Here is a 20,156-nt window from a genome sequence, read left to right as displayed (position 1 = left end):
GCTCCACGCACTCTACGTAAGCCCCTTTAATTAGTAGGCTGGCGGGGCGCTTGAGAGGTGGCCCGCCAGTAAAATCATGTGCGCAAACAGCGCACTGATTGAAATTCCCTTGAGTCCCTCCTGCATGGATACAGTAATGTCATTGGCTGTTTGCCAGCCAATGACAACCCTTGCATTGGCTGGCAAACAGCCAATGACATTACTGTATCTATGCAGGTCACCGGTGCAGGGTGTGTGCGTGCACCTTCACACGTCTCTCACCCTGATTCTTTCTTCGACGACCCGAGCTGAGCTGCTGCCCTGCCCTTTCCAGACCACCAGCCCACGGCCTGGTCCACGAGCTTGCCAGCGGTGAGTACCTTGATGAAGATGAAAGTGTTTTATTGTTGTGTTTGTACTATGTAGTGTTTGGGCCCGGGGACTACACCACGGCCCCAGTCAGCACTGAACGACGTGTAGGCCAGGGCCTGCACGTCGTTCAGTGCTGCTGACTGCCGTGTAGGCAACTTGGAGCCTTGTGTTTGTCCGACTCCCCAGGCCCTCTATCTGAAACAAGGCGGGGGCCGCCTGGGGCTTTTCTTTACCCACGGTCCGTGGCCCAAGGACCGTGGGCCACAGACTGTAATAAAGCAAGGCCCAGGCAGGCGTGCTGCTGCTGCAGTGTGTTACCTTGAGAGAAGCAGGATTTCGCAAAAAATGCTGAAAATATAAAACGGCACATTTTGGAGATTCTCCAAAATGTGCCGTTGTATATTTGTGGCATTTTTCGCAAAATCCTGCTTCTCTCGGGCGATCAATTTTAATGCGTCATTACAACTTCCGAACAGTCCAAAGACTGTCAGAGACTTGACCCAGGTCTTGAAACAGAAACATTGCATCTGTCCGGTGTCCGCTTTAATTCGATCTTGGATGGATTTCACTGCCTGAATGGATTCGCCAATAGCCCCCAGAAAAGGCAAATCCCCTGTATCTAGCAGTTCATTTGTTTGTGTGTTCCTGACGTAGACTGCAATGGGAAGGCCTTTTAATCTTGTCTGTCTAAAAGGGGCACAAGAACCTATTATGCATACAATATAGTTGTAAAATGAAAAACACATTAAGAGAGTGTATTTCAAAAGAATTGTGCACTGTGCTGCTCCCTGGATTCTGCTCACTGCGTTCCCTTGCAACACTCACAGCAGACATTAAACCCATTCAAAAACGTGAACTTAGGCACGCTCTAGTCTCAAGTAGTAGGCCTCGCGCCCCTTAAAGTGGTGCTTCTTGAGCAGTACCGTCTGCCAGTGAGACGCCACTGCTTTATCAGCACAGATAAAAATGTGCATGATGCCTTGCAAGAACTGTGCAGTCGTCGTATTCATCAGAGAACGTGGTGCATTTAAAAGCTTCTTTCAGGCGGTATTTAAGTGCGAGGTAATCAATTTACGCGTGACGTTTGTTAAGTTACTAATATGTGGCAGTATTGGTTCAGCGCATTCAGGAAATGCAATGCGTTTAAAGGCGAATGTGAAACCGCATCCTGCTTGCAGGAGGATACGGTCTACCGCATATCCTGTTGCGTGCGTCATGTAACTTATATTTAGGTTAACTTTTCTGTTTTAAAAAAGAGCCGAACTTGGAGGCTGAACCCTGTGTAGCAATTGATTGTATTAACTGAATTTGTGCCAATTTTTTTTTTTTATACCATCGTTTTGTAAATACTCCAACTAGCACTTGGCAACCTGGCATGTGATGCAGTGGCAGATGAGGTGAATGCCCGTGCCGCCACACCCTGGGGCAGGCATGCTGTGCCATGGATGGTTAGGGTAGGGCTAGCCTTTCACTGCTGGGAGCGGTCCTCTGTGTATATGCCCTGTTGCTGCCAACCGTTTCTCCCGGATTGACATACCAGGCCTGATGTGCCAATGCGATGACCTCACCGCCTGTGCTGCTGCACTGTCGCTCACCCTCGGCAGGTCTTCCTCATCTGGCTCTTCTTCCTTGGTTTGTCTTAATTCTTTGTACAGTATTTCTCTCTATTTGGCTCACTTGTTGTGGGCCCCATGGAAGGCTCTTCCTCTGGGCATTCATTCCTCCACCAAACAGCAGCAGTCCAAGGAGCCTGGTATGCCTGTTTCTTTGCAGATTGCTTTTCCCTAGTGACTGCCTTATTGAAGTTTCTCTGAAAGTCATTCGAGTGATTGATCTTATGGTTTGCACTGTTCTCGTTTTTATCTATGAGTTTCTACCGCTTTCAGTCCTGTGCAGCACTTTGGGTAAAGGCACTATATGAATGCCATATAAATTAAACATAATTTCATAGCCTTATTCTCTTGCCATGCACAAGTCTTGACTCGCCCAATAACCAGAGACCTGTATGTACCCCAATGGACGCTAAATTGCCAACCAATACTAACATGATTTTTTAGTTTCTCCAAAGGAAGGAAATCAAACACGCCATGCCTTTAGGCACGTTCTTGCAAACATTCCTAAGAGTTGCTTGCTTCTTAGCATAACAAAATCCTAAAATGGACGCAGTGATGTCATTCACTGTGTTTATCTGGGAGCCATCTCTAAGGGCAATTATTTCAGGGTTCCTTTCACGTGCAGGTGCATTCTTGCATGTCTGCGGGGGTAACCATGTAATGTTCAGGTGACCTTCTAATTCAAGAAGCACTTTTGTTCTCTTTCTACTTGCGGGAATAAATAAAATAGAGTATGTAATATTTGTATTTTTTTGTATTTATTATGCAACCAGGATGCCATCTTCAACAGAAATAATTTGCATAGATAGTAACAGGTGATGGCAAAGGCAGTCGTCCCTCGGTGAGACTGCCTTGTTAGCATGTGATGAGTGTGGGTTGTGAGTAAACCAGGTGATGATGGCGCAGATTAAAAGGCACCTACCGTATAAGCTGCAGTTATGACCAGAGTGTGCACATTATAAAATTGCATATCCGCTTGTCCCATGAATTATTTCACACAAGGAAATCTCAGCATTATTTTCGCACAATACATTTGGCCTTTCATTTGTATTCCTATTGTAAATCTACAATTCGTAGAGGTGACTGCACAGGAGCAACCAGTGGGTTCTTTGCTTCTGAAAGCACGACGAAGAAACCCTAGTGTGCACTTGACCAAACAAAGAACACTCGATTCCAAAAGTAATGCGCAGGTTTATGGGGGATACTGCACTCCATCGCCCTTTACTTGAAATTGCACCAGAATCTTCTTTGCGTGTGGGTCGCAATGCAATAGTGACACTTCTAGACTGCAGAGTAGGGTTTCAACCGTCGCAAATGTGATACGTTATTATATTCTAATCTGTTTTTAAAACTGCAAACATCCTTGCTATGTAAACGTTTTGTGGTGTAGCTAAACATATTATGCTAGCATTGTACAATGCATTTGCTTTCCAAGTCGCATAGCCCCCATTTTAGTAAGAGGATGAACGCATGTGAATGCCAGTAACAGCATGACAAACTTGTTTCCATCATTACTGACTATGAATTTCTTTATGCATACACCATAGTACCAGCTATTCTCAATACAAGCTGCTGTAAAATACACCATCACACTTGCACACGTAAGAATAGTGTACCGCCATTAATATGTAAAACCGAATGCTTTTTTCATATTTCGGTGGGTTTTTTGGACTGTAAATTGCACATATTGTAGGCCATTTTTGCAAACATTTCGAGGGGGGAGACCCCCCCGCACCCTCTTTGGTGAGCCCGAGAGCTCCAAAGTGAAAGCTGCTGCAGGCAGAAACACAACACAGGTGTTTAGAAATGGCGCAGTGTTTCTGCTTACAGCAGCTTTCACTTTGGCGCTCTCAGGCTCCCCGTGGGGAGCCCGAGATCTCCAAAGTGAAAGCTGCTGTAGGCAGAAACACAACGTGGGTGTTTAGAAATGCTGCAGTGCTTCTCACTGTGGCAGCTTTCGCGTGGAGTCTCCTGGACTCCCCCAACCCTGAGGGAGCGCAGGAGACTCCAAGCAAAAGCTGCCGCAGTGAGAAATACAACGTTTTTGGATTTGTAAATGCTGCAGTATTTACAAATCCAAAAACATTGTTATTCTGAATGCGGCAGCTTTCGCTAGGATTCTCCTGGGCTCCCTCTGGGTTGGGGGAGTCCAGGAGACTCCAGGCGAAAGCTGCCGCTGTCAGAATAACAACGTTGTTGTATTTGTGATTGCCGTGGTTTTCCAAGCAAGGCAATCACAAATACAACAACGTTATATTTTTAATTGGTGCGCCTCGGCTTTTTGCCTTCATTTTACGTTTTCTGTGTTTCCCTGGGCTTGGGGAGCACAGAAAATCCAAACTGAAAGTGAAGGCAGCCTCCTCAGCTCTGCTCAGGCAGCAGTAAGAAAAAGCTCCCAGTAGGGGGCTTTTGCAGCTTGTTTAATGCAGCAAATGCAGAGCCGAGGAGGCTGCCTGCAATTACAAAATGGATGCCGCCTAGTGATTGTAATTTTAAAGTTTGAGCTTCATTTGCTAGAAACTTTCCATAGGGACTTAAAAAAATATATATTTTAGATATTTGTTTTATTATTGGCCATCTTTTGGCCAATAACATTTTCTGACCGAACTATTCCTTTAAGAAGATGTCTTTCTGGGTCACCTCACCCGAGGAACAACCAATCAGGAAGCACGGGGCAGTATGAGGGAAGGAGAGTTGTTCTAAAGCTAGCCTGCTTCAGGGGTTCAATCTCTGCTCTTGAAACGAGTGCACTCAGCCCACTCTGACACCACACCCAAAGTGCCCCACTCCTTAGGAAGTGGAGGGGACAGAAAAGTGAGAGAGATGTAGAGAGAACCAAGATGGCAGAACCCCTCTTCCCCAGAATCATGCATATGTCTCCCTGCCTTCCCCTCTCCACAGTACCAAAGGCCACCTGAAATGCAGCACCCTCTTGTGTGGGACAGCCCCCTGAAAATGGGTGCACTCCCCAACCCATGCACCCAGGCCAGCTTCCTGCAGAGTGGCTGTCCCTGGCAAAAGGTCACCAGCAAAAAAGCACCATGCAACTGTGGCAAAATATGGCAGTGGAGAGAATCACATCGGCAAACCCACACCAGGAACACTCCATGATGATTATTCAATTGTGGCAAAACACAAAAAGTGGTGATATGCGGAGCAGCACACCCACACCTCGAATACTCTGAGAGGCAGAAATGCAGGGCTGGCAAAATTACAACAGTGGAGATATTCACAGGGGCAGAACCACACATTGGACCACCCTTGGAGGCACTCTGCAGTAGTGCCAAACACAGCAGCCGGGATCCCCACCACGGCAAACCCACCCTTGGAACACTCTGGGAAGAAAACACAAGTGTGGAAAAATACAAATAGTGCCGGGACCGAAAGTAGCAATCTAAATCAGGAGCCCTAGTCAGGCAAAATGCAAGTGTGGCAAAATCCATTCAGTGACAAGATTTGGAGTAGCAACCTAAATCAGGAGCATCGGACAGGCAAAATGTAAGTGTGGTAAAACACAAACAGTGGTGAGCCTCAAAATAGCAATTTAAACAGGGAAGCCTAGTCAGGCAAAATGTAAGTGTGGCAAAAGGCAAACAGTGGTGAGCCTCAAGCAACAATATAAAATTAGGAGCCAAAGTCAGGCAAAATGCAAGTGTGGGAAAATGCAAGTGTGGCAAAACACAATCAGTGGCGAGCTTCACAGCAGCATCCAAATTCGGAAACCTAGTCATGCAAAATGAAAGTCTGGAAAAATACAAACAGTGGCGAGATTCAAAGCTGTGATCTAAACTGGGGGCCCTGGTCAGGCAAAGATGCTGGTGTGGTAAAATACAAACAGTGTCATGCTTCAAAATAGCAATATCAATTGGGAGCCCTAGTCAGGCAAAATGCAAGTGTTTCAAAATACAAACAGTGACAAGATTTCATGCAACAATCTAAATTGGGAAACCAAGTCAGCTAAAATCCAAGAGTTGCAACATACAAACAATAATGTGGTTCAAAGTAGACATCCTTTACCTGAAAGTAGCTGTAGATGAATAGAGTGGGGTCTGGCAGGCTAGAGCGCCAGGCGAACAGGGATCGGAAGGCACCTTTTGCTAGCTACCTTTGTAAGGCTGCCCTGTGAGGGTCTCTCAAAGGTATAGTTAGTTCAGAAATATTATTGGCCAAAAAGATGGCCAATAATAAAACAAATATCTAAAATATATTTATTTTTCAAGTCCTTATGGAAAGTTTCGAGCAAATGAAGCTCAAACTTTAAAATTGCAAGCACTAGGAGGCATCCATTTTGTGAAATGGATGCCGCCTGTGCTTGCGTTTGCGGCACTAATGAAGCAAAAGCCAGCCAGCTGTAGTAAACAAAAGCTACCACTGGGTGGCTTTTGCTTCATTGGTGCCGGACGCGGAGGACGGGGACCAGAGACTACAGGCAGGAAAGCTGCAGCTGCATCTCGGTAAGTGCTACTTTTTAAAAAAAAAATAAGCACTAGCTGTGTTTTTTTTTCTAAGTTTTCCGTGCTGGAAAACCACAGCTTTTAAAACGTATTAATGTTTGCGGTAGCTTCAGCTTGGAGCCTGATGAGCTCCAAACTGAAGCTACCGCAAACATAAATACAACGTTGTTGTGTTTCAAAAACACTGCGGTTTTCTCAGGCTCCTCCTCTGAGCCGGAGGAGCCTGAGAAACTTAGAAAGAAAAACCGAAGCGTTTTTTAAACATAACCGTGTTGTGTTTCTGCCTGCCGTGGCTATCACTTTGGATCTCCGATGCTCCCCTGGGGGAGCACCGGAGACCCAAAGTGAAAGCCAAGGCAGGCAGAAACACAACGCGGTTGTGTTTCCATGCCGCTGTGTTTCTGCCTACAGCGGCTTTCACTTTGGAGCTCTCGGGCTCCCTGTGGTGAGCCCGAGAGCTCCAAAGTGAAAGCCGCTGCAGGCAGAAACACAACACAGGTGTTTAGAAATGGCGCAGTGTTTCTGCTTACAGCAGCTTTCACTTTGGAGCTCTCGGGCTCCTTGTGGGGAGCCCGAGGGCTCCAAAGTGAAAGCCGCTGCACCCAGAAACACAACGCGGGTGTTTAGAAATGCTGCGGTGTTTCTGCTTACAGCAGCTTTCACTTTGGCGCTCTCAGGCTCCCCGTGGGGAGCCCGAGATCTCGAAAGTGAAAGCTGCTGTAGGCAGAAACACAACGTGGGTGTTTAGAAATGCTGCAGTGCTTCTCACTGTGGCAGCTTTCGCGTGGAGTCTCCTGGACTCCCCCAACCCTGAGGGAGCGCAGGAGACTCCAAGCGAAAGCTGCCGCAGTGAGAAATACAACGTTTTTGGATTTGTAAATGCTGCAGTATTTACAAATCCAAAAACATTGTTATTCTGAATGCGGCAGCTTTCGCTAGGATTCTCCTGGACTCCCTCTGGGTTGGGGGAGTCCAGGAGACTCCAGGCGAAAGCTGCCGCTGTCAGAATAACAACGTTGTTGTGTTTGTGATTGCCGTGGTTTTCCAAGCAAGGCAATCACAAATACAATAACGATATATTTTTAATTGGTGCGCCTCGGCTTTTTGCCTTCATTTTACGTTTTCTGTGTTTCCCTGGGCTTGGGGAGCACAGAAAATCCAAACTGAAAGTGAAGGCAGCCTCCTCAGCTCTGCTCAGGCTGCAGTAAGAAAAAGCTCCCAGTAGGGGGCTTTTGCTGCTTGTTTAGTGCCGCAAATGCAGAGCCGAGGAGGCTGCCTGCAATTACAAAATGGATGCCGCCTAGTGATTGTAATTTTAAAGTTTGAGCTTCATTTGCTAGAAACTTTCCATAGGGACTTAAAAAAATATATATTTTAGATATTTGTTTTATTATTGGCCATCTTTTGGCCAATAACATTTTCTGACCGAACTATTCCTTTAAGAAGATGTCTTTCTGGGTCACCTCACCCGAGGAACAACCAATCAGGAAGCACGGGGCAGTATGAGGGAAGGAGAGTTGTTCTAAAGCTAGCCTGCTTCAGGGGTTCAATCTCTGCTCTTGAAACGAGGCACTCAGCCCACTCTGACACCACACCCAAAGTGCCCCACTCCTTAGGAAGTGGAGGGGACAGAAAAGTGAGAGAGATGTAGAGAGAACCAAGATGGCAGAACCCCTCTTCCCCAGAATCATGCATATGTCTCCCTGCCTTCCCCTCTCCACAGTACCAAAGGCCACCTGAAATGCAGCACCCTCTTGTGTGGGACAGCCCCCTGAAAATGGGTGCACTCCCCAACCCATGCACCCAGGCCAGCTTCCTGCAGAGTGGCTGTCCCTGGCAAAAGGTCACCATCCGCCCCTACAAAGGAACAAAGAGAAGCAATCCCCCATGGCCACAGTCAGCTGGTGGACAGGGGGAGCACTGTCCAGAAAGAACACACACAATCCTTCCAAAGCTGAACCGGGCACTGACACATATGATTCTTCCTCATCCCAGTCTAACAGTGTACTTCAGGTGGATAGCCCCTACTCTTCATCGTCTCAGTGTTTCTCACAAGGGTGGTGTTATCTACTCTACACAAATACATGGAAGTGTAGGGAACTAGGGTGCTCTGTCTCAGTATAGGGTAGGAAGATGAGGGAGGTTGTGTAGTGTGAACATATCATGCTCTCCACAAATAGTTGTCCCTAAGTCCCATAGGGAGATCTCTACCCACGAGACCCACCCAATGAGTACCACCCCCAAAGGACTATTGTGTTGTGGCCTCATCTCCCTAGCCTCATGGAAAGGGGCTCCCCCTAGAGGAGACCCCCTGTGGAGAAGGGACTACATCCAAGGATTTGTCACAAGCCCCAGACTTGTGTTTCGGCCTTGTTGGACCCCATCAGTGAGGTGAAGCTGTGCCCCTCTAAGCACAGTGAGCTGGGAAGGCCATGTCTGGATTACAGTAAATCTTTGGTAAACCCCAAGTATTAAAACAAAAGGTATGGAAACCCATCTGCTGAGAATGAACATGACCAAATAACCTTTTCTATTGGTAAGGTTCCACTCAGGAGATTTCAGATACTTTTGTTCAGAAAAGAATTGCCTAGCATTTAGGTGCTGAACTTCCCTTGTGACTGATATGCAAAGGGCATGTTCTCCTCTGTGAAGGGTGCAGTCAGGTAAAAATAAGTTATAGACTCTAATAAGTAGGATGCATCCCATAAAATAGGTTATTTGAACAAAGTCTTATACATATGGCCATATAGGTTCAAAGGAGGGATAATTGTCATAGGATAATTATCCACGGCCAGATTATGGCCTGAGGCAGTGCTGAGGCCCTTAATTGCGGGAAGTACCATTATCCAAAACGATAATGACCTCTCCCGAAGTATGTAAGGCTGCTAGCACAGTTTGTATTTTTAAATAAGCCATGGTCTTCAAAAGTTAAGCATTTAAATTGTAAACTTAATTATACTGAAGCAGGTTTAACCTGAACATTCATTGTGTGTCATGTACAAGTAAAGGATTTCTTTCTATATAGAAAAGAGAAAGCATTTCGCCATGTTTTAGCTTTCTCTTTGTTCTGTTGAATAGGATGTTGCAGCAAAAAAGCTCCTCACAGAGAGAAAGTGTCTTGTTGAAAAATATCTTGCCTGGAAATTGCATTGTTGTTTCTCTGCTTAATAATAAGACAGAATGTTCAGGATACAGTCAATACCAGTAGCTATTGAATGCACTCTGAACATTCCGATTGGCTGATGGGAGGTCAATAACAATGCCCATGTGCTAACATTCATTAGGAGGTGAGTATTTCTTATGAATTGTCCTTTACATCAGCTCTTCTTTCAGGGAGCTCTGTCCTGCAGGGCCCATTACTGTGTGCTGGTAGATTGCTAGATGAAGGATTAGAACCATTGTTTAAAGCACCTTTACGCCCATGGACCCATCTGTGGACCAATGTAAGAGATGTTGCGGGCCAGCTCAGCTATAGCCTAAGGAGGGCCAGTGCCTTCTTCTATTCCCTCACCCAAGACAGGCGGCCCACCACCTAAGCCTTGGGATAGTCCATCACTGTGGGTAGGGTTATCATTGGTTGGAGGGTCAAGATAGGCTATTAATTAGCAGTATTTTGAATAAAGGAAACCAGGAAGATTGACCTGTACTTTACATGTGTGAAAATGTTTGGGGATATGTACAGGGTTCGGAAACCCACCTGTGTCCCCTTACATGTGTTTTGCCAATGTAAGAGATGCCACACACAGTCATTAAATAGGTGGAGTATACCCGAAACAGGCCTGCCAACATAGCAGATGAGCACTGCCTCCTTAATCAAAAGGAAATGATTGGATAAAGGCCTATTTGTCCCTATCCTAAAGAAAATTCCCTATGTAAGAAACTAAAACTAAAGAACAGTCTGTGTCTCGTGTCAAAATTATTCACACTGGCCCTCATTACGACCCTGGCGGATTTTTACCGCCATCGGCGGACTTTTCCGCCATGGCGCAAAGTCCCTTTACGCCATGGCGGATGGCGGACTTACCGCCCCATTCCGAGGTCGGCGGGGCGGTAAGTCCCCATTGACCCATTTACCCTTCCCCATTCCCATTTCGGCCCCATAGGGCTCAATGGGAGTGGGGAAGGTGTTAATTACGCCACCGTACACTACGGTGGCGTAATTAACACCGAGGTCCCATAGCGCCATGGATTTTTACGCCCGCAAAAAGCGGGCGGAAAAATGACCATGGCGCTCTGGGAACTCGTAGTTGGCGGTAAGGGGTCGGCGCAGCTAACGCTGGCGTAAACCCCTTACCGCCAGGGTCGTAATGAGGGCCACTGTCCTTGTGTCCAAAACATTAATCTGATCCTGACATTAAATTAAACAACTAAGAGTGTAAGGAAAGTGTCTCTGATGTAAGGTTGGTGAAAAGTGTTCAAAAAGCAACTAGATACATTCATCAAAATAATCCTTAAATTCAAAAGGGGGTTTTCCCTTCCCCTGGATGTCTCTGGTAGGATGGCAAAGGTTTTCCTCTCATATAAGTGCTTCTTTAAAATGACAGACTTTGTCTTTTTCAAATAATTGCTCCTTAAAGATGGCAGTGTCTCTTTCATATAACCACTTCTCAAGGATGACTAAAGTATCTCTTTCAAACATCCCATTCCTAAGGATTTCTAAAAGGTCTCTTTCAAGTAACCACTTCTTAAGGTTGGCAAACATGTCTTTCTCAAGCATCCATTCCCTAAGGATAACAAAATGATCTCTTTAGATGATGCAAGTAGTTTCTAAATATGATGAAAGTATCGCTTTGAAAACAACCACTTTTTACGAAGAACATCCTAGTATACTCCCTTGCCAGTAAGCCATTAGTAAGTTCATCAGATTCCCTGGTATACACTCCTGGCAGGTATCTATTCACAATGTCTGGAATCTCTGAGTAATTTAAATGGATTAGCTGTTATAATCCCCTGCCAGGAATCCCTTTCTGGGGGTCTGCATATCTCCTGGTATACTCGCCTGCCAGAATCTTCTCCCCAATTGCTTATTTCCTGATGCACTTCTTTCACCAGGGCTTCTCTTTAATGTCCCCACTGTATTTCAGTATATCACAGTTGTATTTCTTCACTGTATACACTTTCATGGCTTAAAGCATTACTTTTCCCAGTGTTTGCCCACATTGAGATTTCATATGTGGATACTTGTTCAAGTTCGACCTTTTTACTTCTTCAATAGTATTCATCTGCTTTTGGCAATAATTGATCCAATTTTCCCTATATTGATATCTCGTATATGTAGATTTGGTCAAGTTTAGTCTTTCAGTTTCTTCATTAGCATTCATTGGCTTGTGGTAACACTTGCTCAAACCTTCCCCATATTGACATCTCACACATCAGGACTTGGGAAATGTCTGTCTTTGTTTTCTGCTTATTCGATAATCAAAATGAGTTCTTAAGGCTTCACATGCTGGTTGGAATGCCTCTGGGACCCCAACATATATGGGTAGACTCACTGGTGCCCAGCACTTCCTCCAACCCGTATCGCATGTATGCTATGAAGCTTTCACCTCAGGCTGGCTTCTTTCGTTATGCAGACCTACTCTCAGCTCTTCCGCAGAGTCTGCATTCATCTTCCAGTAAGCCTGATGCTCCAATACTCGACCGCGCTGCTGGTAGCTTGTTCACTGCTGTCGGTTCACCAGTTTGTCCTTTCCCATTGCCTGCGGCTTCCTCTGTGGCCCAGCACCTCTCAGGTGAATACAGCCTGTAAGCGGCAACTTGGGAACACCTGTTCGAGCACAATCTGATCTTACGCCTCTGCCTTCTCTCATGGATTTGCTTCATTCTGCCTCAGTTAGGCTTTTCTCTTCACTGTAAATGCAGATACCATTTATAAATATCCTCTGAAGTTGGGTCTCTTCATAACACTAGCCTGTGTATTCAGTTTAGGGTTTCTTTTGCTGCATATTCACTCCTTTATCCTCTTCTTCGCTTCCTCATCTCAGTACTGAGGTTTTATGGGAGTTGGAGTGCATAAGACTTACAGGACATTTGAGGTGATTTCGTTTGTGATTTTTTAGTTAGCACAAATCAATTACAGACTGGATGTATTGTGTGTGTGTATGTACCTATGAGGTGAGAATGTTATCCTGCTTATAATGTTTAGAAAGAAGGGGGTTTTAGGGTTTTATTACTGGAGAGATCTGTATAATTAGAACAAGCCATCAGGAATTTATGAATTATGGGATCTTCTTCACAAGTAAGGGAAGACTACTGTGTTTCTACTAATGGGGTTACCACATCTCCCTGATAGCCATCTAATATCATGTGATCCTCCCTCATAATACCACCACCAGGGTCTGGATCAGCTAGCAGCTGCCATTGCCTGGCCACATGGTAGGAGGCCTTAGGCTGGGGATCAGTGATGACTCCATAGGATTCATCACAAACACCAAGGGCAATACATCTATGAAGGTCCATGCAAAGAAGGGTTCAGAGGAAAAAGCTTCTGGTGCAAGTGTGACAAAGCAGTGTGTTTCAGGTACCAAAGGTCCAAAGCCCAGGAAGTGCAAGTTGGAAACTTCTTAAAATGAAAACCACAAACGGAAAGTAGCTGATGCTTATATGTCTAAGGAAAGGGATTGGCTCTCTTTATTCCTGCAAATGTGGGTTTGATATTTAACAAAAATGCACAACTTCTTTCTTTATATTCCTACGATCATTTTTTCCATCAGCTCCATTTTGAACTTAGTCGCTTAGAGAGATCTTTGCCTGAAGAAAGAAAGGTCTTGGCAATTGTGAGGATGATGGGTATCTGGTTCAGCTTAGACTTTCAAAATCCCTTATTCACATCCTGATGAAGCCTGAAAGTGTCACTTAAGGCTAAATAAAAGGTATCTGCTCTAGTTATAACATGCATTTAATATGTAACAAATACACTATTATGTTGACTTGATACCCGTGCCTTAGAACCTATTTCTTCGATGTGAGATAGCGCTCACCCCTGGTGACCTTCCCCCTAACATCAGGACATTGTTTTAAAATAAAAAACAAATCTCAAGACGGGGAGACATTCCTAGCAAAACCGGAACCCCTGGTCACGCTAAAAGTGTGAGGAAGAGAAGTCCTGTGTGGTTGTAAAAAAAAAACATGTTCATCAGTCTTCTTCGTGTCGGGATTGCACAGGCCCATGAACCTGCAAAGATGGACCCAATTGGCTACCTCCGGAAAATCGATGGTTCCTCCTACCGTGAAAGAGGCAGCAGCATCTCGGATGAGGAGAGTGCAATCGCCCAGGGGGAAGGAGAGGAACCCCCACACCCCAACCCCTCTGTTTGGGAGTACCGTAGGCCCCGAAGGGAGTGGGACCATCCTTAGACTTCTCAAACCCTGCATTCTATGCATAGACACACGTGCCCACAGTCAATCTGAGACTCTGTGGCCCATGGCTATGAATAATAGCAGCACAAGACAACATTTGTTTTCGCCCTCAACCACTTCTATGCAACTTTAAATAGACTTTTCCAAGACAGCATAAAACATCACTCATTCAAAAATGTCTCTAAAAGTTGTAAAGAGGGAAATTCAATGCTTAGTTGAACCAATCTCCTTCCTCCCTAAGAATATGGGTCCATGTCTGCAATTATCTTTCCTTACCATAATCCCCCCATTCTGAACAGGCTTCAATGGTTTACTTTGAGCTCATTTTAGACATTGGGAATCCCTCATTCACATACAGATGATGTATGAAAGTATCACTTGAGGCAAATAAAAGGTCTTTGTGTGCTGGAGCCATCGGGTATTAGCTCTGAAAGAGGGGATACCTTCTCAATAGTTGGCGATTTCATAGTTAGGGCCAGCCGGTACAGGACAAGTTTAATAACTGTATTTCTTTTAACACTAATATGGCAATAACTTTATCACAACATTTTACTTTGACAAAACGTTGCAGTACATTTAGTTGCGTCTTGCATCCGGTTTATAGACTTCTAGAACACTTCTCCTAGGTGTGTTTTGAGCTTTGGAAATCTGTTGCGTTTTAACATGGAGTCTTATGAATTAAAACCAAACCTCACTGCTTCCTAGCGTTTGTGGGCTTTTCAAAACTTTCCTGATTAATGTTATATTTCCCTTACCCTAACCTTCAGTACTTGGGAAAAGATGCCATTAGACATCCATGTAATATAAGACGATTTTCCTGGTGCCAATGATCTCAACACGTGTGATTTCATGAAGAAGGTCCACATGCTTTCCCAAACACATATTTGAAAATGCCTGCAACTGCGCACGTGAAAAGTGGTATATCTCTCTTTTCAGATGCTGATGTCTTTTTGTCTGCGTGTTTCAGAAATATGCATGTAACCCTTATATTCTCACCAAACGGAAAATGGCCGACCTGCAGGACGGGTTCAAATCCTAGGAGGAACGACATCAGCACAAAGCTCTTCTGAACACCTCATGTTTATGTGGTGTGCACTGCCGACAACTGATCATGCAGCAGATCTGTGTTGAGTGGTCGTGTGCCTATCACTGACCCCCTCGCGTTCATTGGGGGCCGGGCCATGCCTCTGTATCCTCTGTTCCTCCTGGCAACTTTGAATGGGACACCCACCCCTTACACCCTTTGTTCCCCCCACCCCTGCCTTGCCCCACCCGATGCCCGTATCCCCACTTCCCATGCTGATTCCGGGATTTTCAATTATACGTGTTCGCAGGCCGCATTTGCCAGTGCGGTGAGCAGGCTTCACTAGTGACCCAGGGAGATACCAATGCAGCAGGGCTCAGTTACAGTCACACCTCATTTCCCCTGTACTTCACTGTCATCTTGTAATGGCATATCCGACTAACTCATGTTATGCTTTTCCATCAAAGGCCAAGTCCCTGACAATACCCACTTCTATCAGACAATGCAGGAAAATATGTTGCCATCTTCACCGGACATAATGATAGAAATGTCAAAAGAGCACATTTAAATTAAAATGCACAATTTGTTGTTGCCGGGACTTAAACCACGGACATGGTTCATATATAATACGGACGCGTTTAACTAGCTGTGCTAAATTCCTTGCTTCCTAAGCCATCTTTGTCTACAATAGCAATATCTACAAGACTATAGTATTATGGGCTGCCATGTGTAAACTCTCCCCAACATATGCGTTCTGCCTGGCGGACAAGGGTTTCAATCAATTCAGGAGCCGCTCAGCTTTCACTTTCTCATGGCCTGTAAATGACAGTAACTGTAATATCAAAAAAGATGAAGGGCTGAACTGGCAAATAAGCCTATCATCTGTGCAGACGGATCTATTTTATTCGCTATATGGAGGCAATGAACGTTCATACAGGACCAGCTGGTGACATTTTTAATTGGAGGGGTATACGCGTTGGCCACAGATAAGGCAGTGTAAAAACATTTTCAGGCAGGCTGTGTTCATACATTTTCATGCTGGCTGCACCTGTACCTACCAATATTCCCATATAATAATGTACACATATTTCCATATTTGCTTTGTGCATAATGATAGTAATGATGTAAGAAAACATGGCCAAACTGTCTCTGCCAATATATGCAACTACCAGCACATATGAACACACTCTTGTTGGCTTTTCCATTAAAAATGGCATGCTACAATAAAAAAAAAATGTGGACACGTAATGACCGCATGCTTACATTATCGAACATGTCCAGTGAAAAAATGTGATGCCACATTAAGAAATGGCGGCACCAAAATGCCTTTCAAGCCACATAACACTGACCATGCTTGATTTATCATAGATGGCAAGTAAAAAAATGTCATGTCAAAGTAAAATCTGTGTAGACTGGCTTCTGCAACAAAATGCTATTCTAGCCACGCAATAACACATATCATGCTTACTTTATCACAGATCATCTTTGATAAAAAACAAGCATCATAATATGTGTTATCTTGTGGCTAGAGTGGCATTTTGGTGCAGCCAGCCTAGTCATTATTTACTTTGCCAGGACATATTCTACAAGGCATCTGTAACAGATGCCTAGTAAAAAATGTCAAGCCCACAAATCAGAGGCCTGTTCACCAGTATGGTGAGGACCGCTCCACAAATCAAAGGCATGCTCACCAGCACTGTAAGTATGAACTGTCAAATGAAAACCACATTTCCCTTTGACAGATCAAGTCAGCCCAGGAGCACTCCCTTAGCTGTGTGCTGCAGTTGATGGAGTGCTCAGTGTTTTTATTGGGCTGGCTTGGCAGCTTTTCCTAAATGTGTGGGTTGATGCCCTGTTCGCCACAATGGATGAGCCGGCCCTGTGTTTCACAATCCATTAGTGTGACGGGTGTTAACTGGGAGGTTAGTGATATAAGTGATATTACCAGTTATAACATGTATTTACGATGTAAGAAATAAGCGAATAGATTCATTTGTTTCCCATGCGTTGGAACCTATTTCTTCTATGCAAGATAGTGCTCATCCCCGGTGACCTTCTCCCCAAAATCAGGACATCGTTTTCAACTGAAAATAAATCTCAGGATCAGGAGACAGCGAACCCAATTTCTGGACATTCCTGGCAAAACCAGGTTATCTGGTCATGCTAAAAGTGTGGGGAATTGGAGATATGGTTGTAAAAAAGAATATGTTCATCAACCTTCTGGATGTCTGTATTGCGCAGGTCAATGAACCTGAAAAGATGGATCCAATTGGCTACATCCAGGGCATCAATGGTTTCTTCTTTCTGTGACAGAGGGAGCAGCATCTCGGGCAAGGAGGGTTCAAAAGCCCAGAGGTCAAGGAGAGGAACATCGAACTATCTATCCAAAGACTCATTGACACTGCTTTAAGAATACAAGTACAAGCTAATGCCAAATGGCTCCAAACTGTACACTGGGAACTGGTCCAGATTGCAAATGACACTGAGCAAGAGTGCAACGTCATAAGGGTTGAGCTGCGTGCACTAAGGTTGATAACAATGCAGAACCGTTACCTCTTGGATTTGCTGACAGCAATGGAAAGAGGTGTGTGCAAAAAGATCAGGAGTTCATGTTGCACATTTGTGCCTTAGGAAGACGCAGAAAATGGGTCCCTGTCACCCGTAATAGCTGCAGTGCACAACCTGGGGGCCAAAATGAAGAAAGAAGCCAGTGGTCAAGAGGAGGACTGGTTTCCAATGGCTTTTAGCTGGGCTCTGTCATGGCTGGGAGCGCTGGTGACGATGTTGGTGCCTATCATCATGTTTATCCTGGTTCTTTTCTGCATGTGCCAAGTGGGACTCCACTGTTGTGCCAAAGCAGTGCCTAGTAGCACAATGATGATGGTAGTACCTCATAACACAAAAGAGATAGAAATACCCTATCTCCCACATCATCCCCATACCCTTTGGAGACAAGGTCGATATATTATTCCACACCATTATTGTTCCTCCCCCTGACCCTTAGAATTATAACGAAGTGTGGGTAGATGTGGCAGGGGATGAGGAATCTACCTACATGACATGCACTCCTGAAGAGTATGCACATGCAGGATAAAGCCTGTTGAATGTATGTAGGGCATGGATACCAATAAGGGGAACACCAACATTTGAAGCTGTGGTAAGGAGAGAAAATGAACACAAGTGTGAAGAGGGATTTGTTACTGTAGGAGTAACGCAAGGGGGGGATGTTGGGAAGGAAATTAACCGTTCCCACCCCCTAGGCACTTCAGAGTAAGGCGAGACCCATAGACAGACATGTGAATTACCAGCGGGAGAGGGCCGTGATGAGAAACCCTGCATGCACACAATATTGCATGAATTGAAGATGTATAGGCTTAGTGTGTGCATATAAAGAGATGTAATTTTGTAGTTATGGTAGACATGTTTAGTCCTACAAGGCTGCACGGTAAACATAGGCTCAATGGAGAAACCTGAACAGGTGCAAGCGCTGATGGTAGAAGGACCGGGCTGATAATTCCCATAGAAGCTTCCCCTTTGTTGCGTAACTGTTGCATATACTTGTTATTCCTAAAAGGATTGTGCCCTGCAAGGCCACAAGACAGTACCAGGCAGCTCACAGTGCACTTTTATCACAGCCCTTTTATCACAGCCAGGCCAAAGCAGGCCCTGACCCCCACGCAGCCAACCATGCTAACACCCACAACTGTCCCAGTCCAAGACCCCTGAATTCTCTGATAGTAGGTGACCCTTGACCACCTATCATAAACCTGATGGCCATAAAATATCTAAACAGACACAACCATTTCACCTTGTTCCATAAATACATCCTTTGTAGTATGAGGTACAGAGAGGAATAAATTATAGCTCAAAACGAGGCTGGAAGCCTTGGTTGTGTAGAGTGCGATATGACCCGGGTAGAGAATGTGTCGGTCAGCATGACCATGTCTCCCCCCCCCATGCCAGTCCCCAGGGCTCCCAGTTGCATGCTATAATGATGTAGTACTGTTATCATACAATAGTAACACTGGAACAACAACATGTGAAAATCCTGACCTTCAGTCCCGGGAGAGATGAGCCCATCTGACCCCATGTGCATCCCCTATTTCATGATGTTCTTCTGTAACCTATGTAATGTATCCTGTCACTATTGTTTGCCCTGCTGCTCTTCCTATGTAAGTCTGTATTAAGCAAGTATTATGTAACAGCGCCATGATGCCCCAGGGCCGCTGTGCGCTATATACATTTTAATAAATAAAATAAATAAATAGGGTGTACCTTATTGCAAGAATGATAGTGAGTCAATAATTTGAAACAATATAGAAGCCTCAGGATCCTGCACAACATTTAAGATGAAGATATTTTAGAAGGATGCAGGTATATCTCGTCATGTAAAATATCAGATAAATCAAGTATAAAAAAAAATCTTATATGCATATATGCAAGCTATAGCTGTAGATTGATTATGAATTTACGGATGTAGGCTTTTTCATGTATGTTTTTTATTTTTTTATTTTCATTTATTTGAAGAGGGATGTCAATTTCTGACAGAAATGATTTACAATAGCACATTTACAGATGGAGAGCCATTCCCACAAACGGTGCCAGTGCAAACATGAGAACAGTGCTGATTGTGTCAGTTTATGGGGGTGTATACAAAGTAGATATTTGTAGTTGTATGTACCCCGCATAACATTATAAAGGAACCCTTTTCTACTTTTCCACTCGGGGTTTTACGAATTTTACAAGCCATTTTAATCTGCGACTGTTACTTCAATATCTTCAAATGATGTGAAGCAAAACTACAACTACCAGGATGCAGTATGATCATTACAGGGCATTTGACTCAAAATAATAGCATGAAGCTTGGTCGCGGTTGAAGGCCGTGACGTGAATTTGAGTGGCATGGCATTAACCCAACGAGCAATAAACAAATAAATAAATCCCCCTGGAGACGGGGATTAAGCGCGGATTGTACTCACTGTTTTCGAGTCTGAAAAAGAGTCCTTTCTCTTCAGAGTTAGGGGTGACGCTCTCAATGTTTTCTTAGCTGCAGTTGCAGCTCCCTCACTTCTCGAGTAAGGTTGATTGGCAATGACGGCAGAACGATGTTTTTCAAGCACTGCTACTTTTCAGAATGAGGGTGGCCAGGAGGCACCTCCCTTTAAACGCACGCCTTGGCTAACATCCCAGAAATCCAAATAAACAAATGACAGTCGATATGGGTGACTAGAGGCAGGCGGCCGCTAGAGGTTGTTAAACGTGTGGCACAAGCGCTTGCTCTCTGAGACTGCTGGGGTTCGTGCTCAATGCTAATTGGAGAGGGTGGGTTGTGGGGTATTATCCATCTGTATCGGG

At 44.7% G+C, this 20,156-nt stretch overlaps 1 protein-coding gene across 1 annotated transcript in view; it reads right to left on the bottom strand.

Annotated features, from left to right (window-relative positions):
- The window catches only part of LOC138535011 (dimethylaniline monooxygenase [N-oxide-forming] 2-like), an 812,736-nt gene extending 792,852 nt beyond the window's left edge, over positions 1–19,884 (bottom strand). The window contains exon 1 of the mRNA XM_069641263.1: positions 19,781–19,884. The gene's annotated coding sequence lies outside the window, so the exon portion shown is untranslated. The remainder of the gene's footprint in view (positions 1–19,780) is intronic.
- Between the last annotated feature and the right edge of the window lie 272 nt (positions 19,885–20,156).

The sequence above is a fragment of the Ambystoma mexicanum genome, chromosome 1q (assembly GCF_040938575.1).
Source record: "Ambystoma mexicanum isolate Mex_15411 chromosome 1q, UKY_AmexF1_1, whole genome shotgun sequence".
NCBI lineage: Eukaryota > Metazoa > Chordata > Amphibia > Caudata > Ambystomatidae > Ambystoma > Ambystoma mexicanum.
This window is presented reverse-complemented; position numbering and strand designations above follow the sequence as displayed.